Raw genomic sequence first — 12,094 nt, forward strand, 5'->3', positions numbered from 1 at the left:
CTTTCACCTAATACTGGGTAAATCACACAATCTTTGTTTCCTCTGTCATAAGACATGAAATTATTTCCTGTTAAATTTCTTTCACAAGCCTGTCAAAAATATAAACGCTGAAAGCACTATAAATTTGAAAGGCTTTATTAGCTTAGTTAAGAATTGACAATTTCAGGAAACAGTCTCGGCTAAAAATATGATTCTCTATAATGAATTAATCATAATATTGTACCTCTTATAGAAAGAACCTAATATGATAAAATCAATTTATCTATGTCTTTTCTGGAACTCAAGTTGAAAAGCAAATGACCAAGATGATGGACAAATTTAGGCTTACTGTTTCTGTTCATATTTTATTCTTCATTACCTGTAGGATAGCTATTTGGAACATGAAACAAAAGTGTTTATTTCTAGTCATCTTTTCAAGTTCTAGTATGTTCTTATTAGAAATCACATGTCACTAAAATCCTGGTGTGAGAGAGAGCTAGCAAGACTAAGAAAATATCTATCATCAAAGATACCATAGGAAGAATGTAAAGTCTATGAAGACAAACCTATTTAAATATTTTGCTCCTTTCTGTAATTACAGGAATGTTAAAAACGTTGGCATATAGTAGGATGTAAAAAGAATATTTGTTGCATAAATGAATCACTTTGTATTTGGATTATGTTTAGGATATATCTAGAAGAGGCAAATTTTGGATACAGAAAGTATATTAGGATTATGAGGAATTAAGAAGAGGAGGAAATGGAGAGTTATTGGTTAATTGGAACAGAGTTTGTTTGGAATGATGAAAAAATTTTGGAAATATTTGTGGTGGTTGTATAACATTGTGACTGATTAATGCATTTGTGCATACGAAAATGGTTAAAATGGTGAATTTTGGTATATCTTTTAAAACTATAAAAATGATTTTAAAATTATACCTCTAATCCAGAAAAAGTAACTGATTTAGAAATAAGCAGATAAAATTCCCTCAACAGACTTGAGAAAAAGTAAGCATTTATGATCATAAAGTACCTGTATCTTAAAATACATTATTGGTCACATGTGATTTTCAAATAAAATTTACATAATGTAAAATGAACAGGCCTTAAGTGGAAAAACTGATGAATTTTGATAAATATACACATCCATGAAACCATCATCTCTGCTAAGATGTAGAATATTACCATTGCCTAGAAATGTTCCCCTTCCAAGGGTGTACTGAAGATGGTTTCAAAAAATTTCCAAGTCAAGATTGATAATATTTCAGGAATTTTTGTGAGCTAGTTATTTAACACCAGCATTATTAAAAAGCAAATTATATGCACTTACAACTAATTTATTTAAAACAAAAATTAATAAAAATTCATATTTTAATTACTGTACTGCATTTTACTATCATGCTCTTGAGGTTATTTGTTTATTGCTTCTGTGTATAAAAATACTATATTGTGGTGTGTTACTGTTCATTCCTGACTCTGTGTTCAATAACTCCATGATTGTAGCTAGAAATGGGCAAGGTCAGTATTTATAACATGGAAATCACAATTTTTATACACACACACACACACACACATATATATATAGTTGATGGACATCTATGTTATTTCCATAGTTTGGTTATTGTGTGCATTGCACGTGCCCCTTCTGATCACTACGGTTGTATCTTTAGGGTAAATACCCGGTAATGTGATTGCTGGGTCACAGGATAGCTCTATTTTCAACTTTTTGAGGAACCTCCATGCTGTTTTCCGGAGTGGCTGCACCAGCTTGCATTCCCACCAACAGCATAGGAGGATTTTCCTTTCTCTGTATCCTCTCCAGCATCTGTCACTTCCTGACTTGTTAATTTTAGCCATTCTGACTGGTGTGAGGTGGTATCTCATTGAGGTTTTGATTTGTATTTCCCTGATGCCGAGTGATGTGGAGCACTTTTTCATGTGTCTGTGGACCATCTGGATGCCTTCTCTGCAGAAATGTCTGTTCATGTCCTCTGTCCATTTCTTGATTGGGTTATTTGTTCTTTGGTGTTGAGTTTGCTAAGTTCTTTATAGATTTTGGATACTAGCCCTTTATCTGATGTCATTTTCAAATATTTTCTCCCATTCTGTCAGTTGTCTTTTTGGTTTTGTTGACTGTTTCCTTTGCTGTGCAAAAGCTTTTGATCTTGATGAAGTCCCAATAGTTTATTTGTGCCCTTGCTTCCCTTGCCTTTGGTGATGTTTCTAGAAGTTGTTGTGGCTGAGATCGAAGATGTTACTGCCTGTTCAAGGATTTTGATGGATTCCTGTCTATTTCATCTATTCTGAATCTATTTTTGTGTGTGGTGGAAGGAAATGCTCCAGTTTCATTTTTCTGCATGTGGCTGTCCAATTTTCCCAACACCATTTGTTGAAGAGGCTGTCTTTTTTCCCTTATACGTTCTTTCCTGCTTTGTCGAAGATTAGTTGACCATAGAGTTGAGGGGCCATATCTGGGCTCTCTATTCTGTCCCATTGATCTACAGGTCTGTTTTTGTGCCAGTACGATACTGTCTGGATGATTACAGCTTTGTAATAGAGCTTGAAGTCTGGAATTGTGATGTCACTAACTTTGGCTTTTCCCAATGCAGAATTGCACCACCCTTGCCAGGGGCCAGGCTAAGTAATCTGCTTGGGTTTGCTCTTGGTATCTTTTTTTTCCCTGAATGTTTTCCATACAGCTTTGGAGAAGGAGAATGAAGATGGCAGCATCCCAATCTCCAGCCCAGAGGACTCAAGAGCTCAGGGCCCCACTCCTTAGTGTGCCCTCAGTGAAAAACAGTCACTCACTCCTATCTCCCTAGTCTCTGGCTGCACTCCATGCTCACCCTGCATGCTACTGAGTGTTTCTATCTCTGGAACACAGCCCATTTGGAGTCTTCAAACCCAACAGATTCCTGCAGTTCAGTCCCGTACTTCTCCTCCCAGAGAAGGAAGGAGGGAGTCTCTCCAGATCTTCCACTTGTATGGTCTCTGCTTGAAGAACAGTGACCCAACTGTGCCTTGGATCATGGTTTAAGGTAACCACGAGCTGAAAGGCCACTTCTCAGCTCCATCTCTACAGTTGGCTTCCCCACTCCTATACCTGGGAGCTCTGCCTCACTTAGGTGTTCTTGGTCTTTTTGTGACCCTGTGGATTCTAAGACTGCTCTCTCCCTGGGAGGGCTCACCCCCCACTCTCCCATCCCCACTTAGCCTCTAGAGCAATGTCTTCAGTGGAACCTACTTCCAAATGTTCCAATTTTGTGCTCTGCTACTCTACCACGTGCCAAGTTCTGGCCCTGCCCCCCGTGATCTATCATCCTATATTTCGCCTCAGAGTCACTTCTGTGCACATCCTACCTCCCAGAAAGTGGTTGATTTTCTGTTCCTAGAATTGTTGCTCTTCTTCTCTTAGATCTCCTGTTGAGTGTTTAGTTGTTCAGAATGGTTTGATAACTATCTAGCTGAACTCCTGGGACCTAATGATATTTAGGTCTCCTCCTACTCCAGCATCTTGCTCCTCCCCCTCTACTTCTGTATTTCTTTTGTTGAAGTCAACATATCTTAAAACATTTGCAATTGCTTCACAAGTCACTGAGCTTCTCTTCATTTTTAAGTCATTTTCCTCTAGTTCTTGACATTATACAGTTTCTATTCATCTATCTTAAAAACCCATTTCTCTGCCCTCTTATTTCTGCTATTAAGCCTATCCAGTAATTTTATTTCTCATATCAGATTTGTAATTTTCAATCCATAATTTCCATTGGGTGGTCTGCTGTTTATTTTCTACATTTATAGTCAGTTAATTTAACCAATTTTTCATTTAAGTCCTTAAACATAAATTTGTAATATTTTCTTTAAAGACATTGCCTGCTATTTCTATATCTGGATTATCCCTTACTCTGTTCCTTTTTTTTTTTTCCCTGAACAGCTGGTCATATTTTCTTATAAGTATATTTTATACATTTCTATTGTATTTTAGACATTGTAAGTAACACTTTGTAGAGTTCCTGGACTGATGATGGTTTGTTTTTATTTAAGCAGATAGTTAAGTTAATGGTAACTCATTTTGTACTTCGAGAGATTTGGTTTTAGACTCTATTAGGACAAACTCTGGACAATTCAAGGTTTTTTGTAAACACCTATAATTTGATAGGACTCAAATGCCAAATGCTATCCCTGTTCCTTTGGCCAAAAGCTGAAATCTGTTCTTAGCCTTTCAGTATTTCAGATTTTATATGTGTATATGTGTATAGTTATTTTTACCACATGGCTCTTTGGAATGTCCCAGATAGGTGCTCACTTTAGAGGTAAGCCATAGTTTTAAAGGAGTTTATGGATATATCTGGGGACAGGCCCTACAGAATTTCATCATTTCTGAGATTTATCTCCTTAATTTCTAGACACTCTAGTTACCTAAAATTTTGTCTTGTGAGACAAGGTGATAGGACTGTATCCTTCCACTTGACTTGTCACTTCTCCATTTATAACCTGAGGAATAGAGAAAAGCTAGGTGTACTTAGATCTCATCCAGTTAACTTACGTTGTGAAGTATTGGATAACCTAAAGTTTCTTCCTGCTTTGGATAGCTCTTTGATACCTTGTAAAATGGTTCCCCTATTACTAGAGTTTATAGTGATTATCTTTGGACTGGTTATTCCAATACAACACACTTTATAACTTCTGGAGTTGTAATTCACTAATTTATTTTAAAAGTAGAGTAAATAGGCATTCCTTGTCATTCACTTATTACATTTTTAATTCTGATTTTTACCACAGGTATTTAGATTCTGATAAACCACAGGAAACATATATTAAGGATCACATCATTTCAAAAAAGTATTCAGAGTTTAGTAGTAATACATTCAATTACTATGTGACATATATTTACCTGAATTCACTGTCAATTTCCTCCAAAAACTAGCTTTAAAATAACCAAATTATATTTTAGTGGTGCTCATTCATTCAAATTTAATTACTTGAGATTTGAAATGTAAAAGAGCACAAAGAGATGACAGCTGGTTTCTTAACTTACAGCATATTTGTTGTATTCCATATACCTAGCTCTTTATGTTCACAACACACTCAGAGATGCTCTTAGGCTGATGCTCTTAGAATGGGTTAATATTAAAAAATAAAATAAAATAACAGAAAATCCCAAGAGAAACAAGTTTGCTAATCACAATAGAATTGTTAAGCTTCAGTAATATCTACAATTAGATTGATTATATATTTGCCTTTCAATACAAAGAAAAATATGGGTCTTATAATTTAGCATCCAAAAATCACAGGTAACTTTTTTCTTTTACTCTTAAGGAAGTGAATGGTTAAAGATAGTTATTTTTTTTATCCAGTAAGTATTTTGTCAAATATCAACATTTTTCCTCTTGCAAGGTCTCAAAAGTTTGAAAGGTGGTAAACTGGTTAAGGGAAATTTCTTCCTGGCATTCATCCAAGTTGACTTATACTCCTACAGATTCTTTTATGGTTGCAGAATCCCCAGACTTCAAAACCTTTTAACGTCATTTCCAATAGTAAGAGGAAAAATCCTTTCCATAAATTTCAAGCAAAAGTTATTTTTAATTAACCATTATTGATCATATGAGGACTTTCTAGTCACAGAAGTTGAAGTATATGATGGTTTGATTCTAAGAGATTTTGTTCATGTAAACTTGATCAAATCTTGTCAAAAGTCATGGATGGAAGTTCACCCTCAAGATACACAACTGAGAATGGATACATGTGTGATTTTTCTTTAATGAAAATTGGAGGAAAATAGTCACTGGGCCACAATATAACTAATATCTACCAACTAGTCAATTCAGTGTTATGGTTTCACATTTGGGCCTCATCTAGAAAGATTTATCAATAACCCTATTGCAGATGTGGTTTTAGTTGGAATGCACTCCCACATCATGAGTTCTATCAATTCAGGTTTCTGTTGGGGAAAAGAGAGAAGTAAGGAAGGCAGGAAAGAAGGATGGAAGGAAGGAAGGATGGAGGGAAGGAAGGCAGGCAAGAATGAAAGCATTACTTCAGTTCTTACAGCCTGTGAAGTAGGATAGAACCATTCTATTAATAATAGGATTCACATTTCATTACTCTTAAGCGATGTTCCTTCTTTTATATATATTAAGCTTCTCAAACTGTGCACAACAAAATATCCCCACAATAAAAAAGCAGGTAATAATCAATATGCAATTCTGTTCTGTGTTCTTTCTCTTTGATGTTTGTATGTTGGATTGGGGGATGGAAAAGCTCATGGTAAGGTTATTTTGAGGTACCTTTGAGCTCCTTATTAGTAGGTCCTTATTAGCAGCTTTTTATTACCAGATTGCCAGGCCATTGTGACATGTTTTAAAGATAACTCTTTTGTTCCATCGAAACCATAATGCCTACTTTAATCTGCAATGAATTCAAAAGAAAAAAAAAGAGAGAAGAAAAAGCCAATTAAATTATAAAATACATTTAAAGTCACTTCTATGCACAACTAGCTTTTATACCTTAGATAATATTAAATTATAGAGCCTTGAGTGAAAAATTATATTTTGCTTTGAAACCAGTCTGGCAGCAATAATATGTGCTTCCATACAATGATACATGCCAATAATACCTTTAGAGCTAAGGAACCAATAAATGAAATAACTTTAGAGAAGCCACTATTTACTATATAAGCACCTTAACTAAAAGAAAGATCAAATACAGTATTGATGTGTCAAATAATTTAATGACAACTTATTGTGTGCAATCATTTTTACCAGGTATTGCAGAAATCCATTTTATTTCCTATTTGTTAATGTAAGCCGTTATATGATCCTCACTATTGCTCTTATCACTGCTTTATAAGCACTGTGTGTAAGGACAACTTTTTTTTTTAAGATTTTTTTATTTATTTTAGAGAGAGGGAAAATGAGCAGGTGGAGGGGTAGAGGTAGAGGGTGAGAGAGAATCTTAAGTAGACTCCACACTGGCTGTGGAGCTAGTTGTGGGGCTTGATCCCAGGACCCTGAGATCATGACTTGGGTGGAAATCAAGAGTTGGCCACTTAATTGACTATGCCACCCAGTCACCCCACAACTTTAATTCTTAAAACCAAATATTGTTACTACTCCATTTTATCTTAAAGAAATTGAGACCTGGGGAGGTAACAAAATTATCGATTATTATAACAACAATTACTACAAAATATGACATGTATAGTCTAGCTTCAGTAATCTAGGCATTAACTCATAACTCTTTTTAAGGCGTAATGCATGTTTTCTCTGGACCTCCCCTTCTGTTTCCTTTCCACATGTCTCTGAGGTGATACTTGACTGTCCCCACTTAGTTGTTCCCTTTAATTGGGCCAGGCTTCTTACTAAGCACCTCTACAGAAACTTTCCTCTTCCTCCCAGGATATTTTCACAGGATTCTCACACTAATGAAATGATTTCTGTTCCTCACATACTCAATTAGATTCTATTTAATGATCTTTAGTGATCCAGACTCTACAACTTCTATTAACACATCTATCCTAGCTTATTCCCTCAAGATTTGGTTCAACACTCACTTTTTCTAGGAAGCAATAGGTAATATCCTTTTATTATTTCCTCATTTACCCTTTCTTTATTTACTATGACTACAATTTGTGTTGAATATTGTTGATGTTTGTATTCCTAATGCATATACACAGAATTTTATGATGAAACAAAGAATCAGAAGATAAAAGCCAAAGTTAGATAGTACTGGTCAAGACACTTATTTTAACTGTCATATTTCTTCTTGCCCCCCAGATATTAACAACAGCAATTATAATTATTTTAATTTAAGGAATTTTTAGTAGGATGAAATATAAAGATACAGATAGACATGCTTTATAAAACCATATAGCATACATATTTTAGTTTCTAGCCCTACCCTGGTCCCAAATCAAACCCATATCACCGTTAATATTTAATCAGCCATTTGCAACTGACCATGCCTTGTACATAAATTAATATTTCAGCCAGGTGATCATTTTAGGAGCATTTCAGTAACTTTAGCTAGTGTGGTTTGTGAATGAGTCTTAGCCTATCTATGTCAAAAAGTCTATATGGACAAAGTTGTTTACTTTTTAACTGGATAGAGCCATCCAGTGATTCCACGATTGTTGATGCTATGACAGTTCCTCCCCATCCTCTCTCTGCTTCACAGTTTTATTATATCATTGTTGCTGTACATTAAAAATATTTTGCATATGCAATGTTTTATTTTTACATATATACCCACACCCAACAAACCATCCCCACAATCAAGCCAATGAATATACAGATCACCCACAGGTTTCCTCATGCCTCTTTGTTATTCATTCCTCCTTCCCCAATTCCTTTGTCCCTAGGCAGATATTGTTCTAATTTCTATCACTGTAGCTTGGTTTGCATTTTCTAGAATTTCATATAAGTTGAATCCATTCCAAATGTGTTATTGTCTGGTATCTTTTACTTAATGAAAATTTTAAAAAATTTTAAAAATTTAAAAAATATTGTTGCTGTTAAGTAATTCCTTTTTATTGCTGAGTAGAATTCTATTAAATGAGTATATCACAATTTGTTTACTCATTTATCTGTTGATGACCAGTAGGGTTGTTTCCAGTTTTTAACTAATCTAGTTAAAACTACCATGAACATTTGTGTGAAAGTCTTTGTATGAGCATAGGTTTTCAGTTCTCTTGGATAAATACATAGAAATGTAATGTCTGTGTATGGACAAGTATGAGTTTAATTTTTGAAAACTACTTAATTATTTTGCAAAGTAGTTGTGACATTTTTCATTCTCACTAGCAGTGTATTAATTTGAGTTCTTTCATATCCTTGGCAACACTTGGTATGAACAATTGTTTTAATTCTATCATTCTATTTAATGTTTGGTACTCTGTACTTTATTCTATCTTAAATTCCTCTAATGATCAGTGATGTTAAGCACAATTTCAAAGGCTTGTCATTCTTGTAGATCCTTTGGGGAAGTAATCATTCAAATCCTTTGTCTGTTTTTTATTTTTTTAATTTTTTAAACAAGGTTTAAACTATATATATATATAATATATATTATATATATATTCTAAAGTCAATAATTTATATGATATTTATTTTGTAAATATTTTCTTTCATTTATTTTCCTTTTAATTTTGTAGAGCAAACATTTTAAATTTTAGTGACATGCATTTACCATTTTTCTTCTTATGGTATTTTTGTCCTACCTAAAAGATCTTTGCCATGCTCAATTTTACTAAAATGTTTTGTCCACATTTTCCTTGCAAGGTTTTATAATTTTAGCACTTATATTGAGGTATATGTTCCATTTCCCATTATGTTTTTAATCTGGTGATAGCTAATGGATGACATTCCTATTTTTGTAGAGTTATTCAGTTATTCTAGCGCCATTTTTTTCAGATAATTTCCTTAGTGACTGGTTTGACAACTTTTTGAGAGTTTAATTGACCATATGTATGTGGGTTTATTTCTGGTCTCTCTGTTTCATATGATCTGTTTGTCTATCTTTATACCAATCCCACAGTCTTGATTAGAGTAGCATTATAGTAAATGCGAATATATGATAGTGTAAATTCCTTCAGTTTTTTTTTTCAAATTTATTTTGGTCATTCTTATTTATTTGCAATTCTATATAAATTTTAGAATTAGCCTACAAAGTTCTCAAGAGGAAAAAAACCTTTTTGGGATATTGGTCGGGATTGTGTTGAACTTGAAGATAAATTTGGGGAAAATATCTTAATATTGATCTTTTACATCTATGAGCATAATATAATTCTACATTTATTTGCATCTTGTTAATTTCTTTGAACATCTGAACAATGTTTCTCTGTTTTGTTTTGTTTTTTCTATCATGTCATGTACATGTTTGTCAAATATTGTATATTTCATAGTTTTATGTTATTGCAGATAGCATTTTGATAATTTATAATTTAAATTTTGATTGATGATCACTCATAAAAAGAGTTGTTTTTTATATAGTCATATTTTATTCTGAGAATTTGTTAAAACTATTTATTGGTTTACTATTATGTTGATTTTTAAGGATTTCCTATGTAGATAATCATATTTTCATAATGAGGAGAATTTGAATGGAAATCACTATTGAATGGAAATGGTGAGAGTTGATATGTTAGTGTTGGTTTTCCTTTTTACTTAGGGGCAATGTATTCACTCTTTTGCCATAAATATTATTTGAATTGTAAATTTTATAGAGGTCCTTTATAGATTATTTTAAAAAGATTTTATTTATTTATTAGAGAGAGAGAACACAAGTAGGGAAAGTGGCAGGAAGAGGGAGAAGCAGACTACCTCCTGATCAGGAGCCAGCAGCAGGAGCCTGAGATCATGACCTGACCTGAAGGCAGTTGCTTAACCCACTGAGCCACCCAGGCATTTCTGATGCCCTTAATTAGATTAGAGGAGTTTCTTATGTCTTTACAGAACTGTTTTTGTCACCTATCAAGGTTGACTTTTTCAAATGCTTATCCTTACATATTAAGATAGCTTCTTGTTTTTTAGTTTATAATTATGTGAATTATTTTTGTAAAGAATTTCAGAATATTAAACAAATATTTCAGATATTTTACATTTTACCTGACACTTCAATAAAATATAATATTTCCTCATATTATTTCTTAGAATTAGACCTTCCTTTTACCCTGACTTAGGTCTAGAATCAGACTTAGGTTTATTACCCTCAATGTAAGTTACAAGAGCACAGTTGCGGCTTGTTGTCTATTGAGAAAAGAACTGCACTCATCATTTTTCTTTTGCTATTTCTCTTAGAATGGCTAATTACTGAACATTTTGAGATCAATTAATGTTACAATATTCTCAGTAAGTGAATTTTAAGTATAGTGATTATAAGGATGGACTCTATGGCCAAAACAGCTAGGTATGACACTAGAGTCTGTCATTTAGTTACTATGTCACCGAGGTGAAGTTACTTAACATCATTTTGTTTCAGTTTCTTCACCTAAGAAAGAAAAATAAATAATATTGCTACTTACTTTCTAAAATTATTATAATAATTATATTACTATATAAATCATTTAGATTAATGTCTAACATATGTTGAGCATGATATTTGTTGGGATTTTATATTTTTAATTGTATAAGTTTGAGTAAGTTATTCAAACTCATAAATATGTAGTTTCTTTATCTGTTAAAGTTGGAGTAAATAGTAATAAATGATCAGAAAGTTAAATCTGTTTTTATTATTGACATGACATTTTTATTCTCATCATGCTCCTTGTAGTAAAAATGTTTAATCTAGTTTTCCATAATTTATGTAAGCCAGTACTGAGGTACATGTAAAAAATAATCCTGAGATATAATTTTGAAGACAAGACTGCATAAATACTCAAAGAATAGATTTTTTTCTGGGCCACCACTGTAATAGGAAGGAAAAAATAATAGAAAAGAATGTGTGGAATGAACTATACGCTACCTTTTTCTTATCTGAATAATCCTGATGGATTCATGTATTGGCAAAGTGGCTAAATGGACAATGTATATAGGGAATATTCTCTGAGCCACATAAAATCACAGCAGGTTTTCTTCCTAAGTGACAAGATGTTTACTTTCTAATAGATAATATGGTATGTGTTAGAGAAAGAAGAACAAACGTTAAATTCCAGCAATGGACTAATAACTTTTATGAGCAAGAGAGTAAAAGATTATTGATTGCTATGTTCTCAGAACTATTGATCTATGGAACTCAACACTGTCAGGGCAAAAAATACTTCTGGCAACGGAGTCATTAAACATTGGTCAGGATTTGAAGACGGTATACATTAAAGATGCAAAGATGTGCCCCTATTGGTCTTTACCATCAAGAAAAGTTCTCAGTAGCACATCCAGAAGTATAAGGAATTTTGTTTGGAACTTTGGGATTAAGTTAGTCTAAGTTCTTGCCTTGTTCATTTATGTTATTTAAAAATTATCACAGCAAGTACAAATATCTTCTTGCTGCCATGTTTCCCATGCTCTCATTTCTGTACTGCTCAAATTTACTACTCCTTAAATAATTCTCTACAGGCTAACTCTTCTGTGCTTCTAGATAGGTGCCAATAGCTATGCAGCAGAAGATCTAGAAATTTCTTGAA

Source organism: Meles meles, chromosome 7, assembly GCF_922984935.1.
Source record: "Meles meles chromosome 7, mMelMel3.1 paternal haplotype, whole genome shotgun sequence".
NCBI classification, from domain to species: Eukaryota; Metazoa; Chordata; class Mammalia; order Carnivora; family Mustelidae; genus Meles; species Meles meles.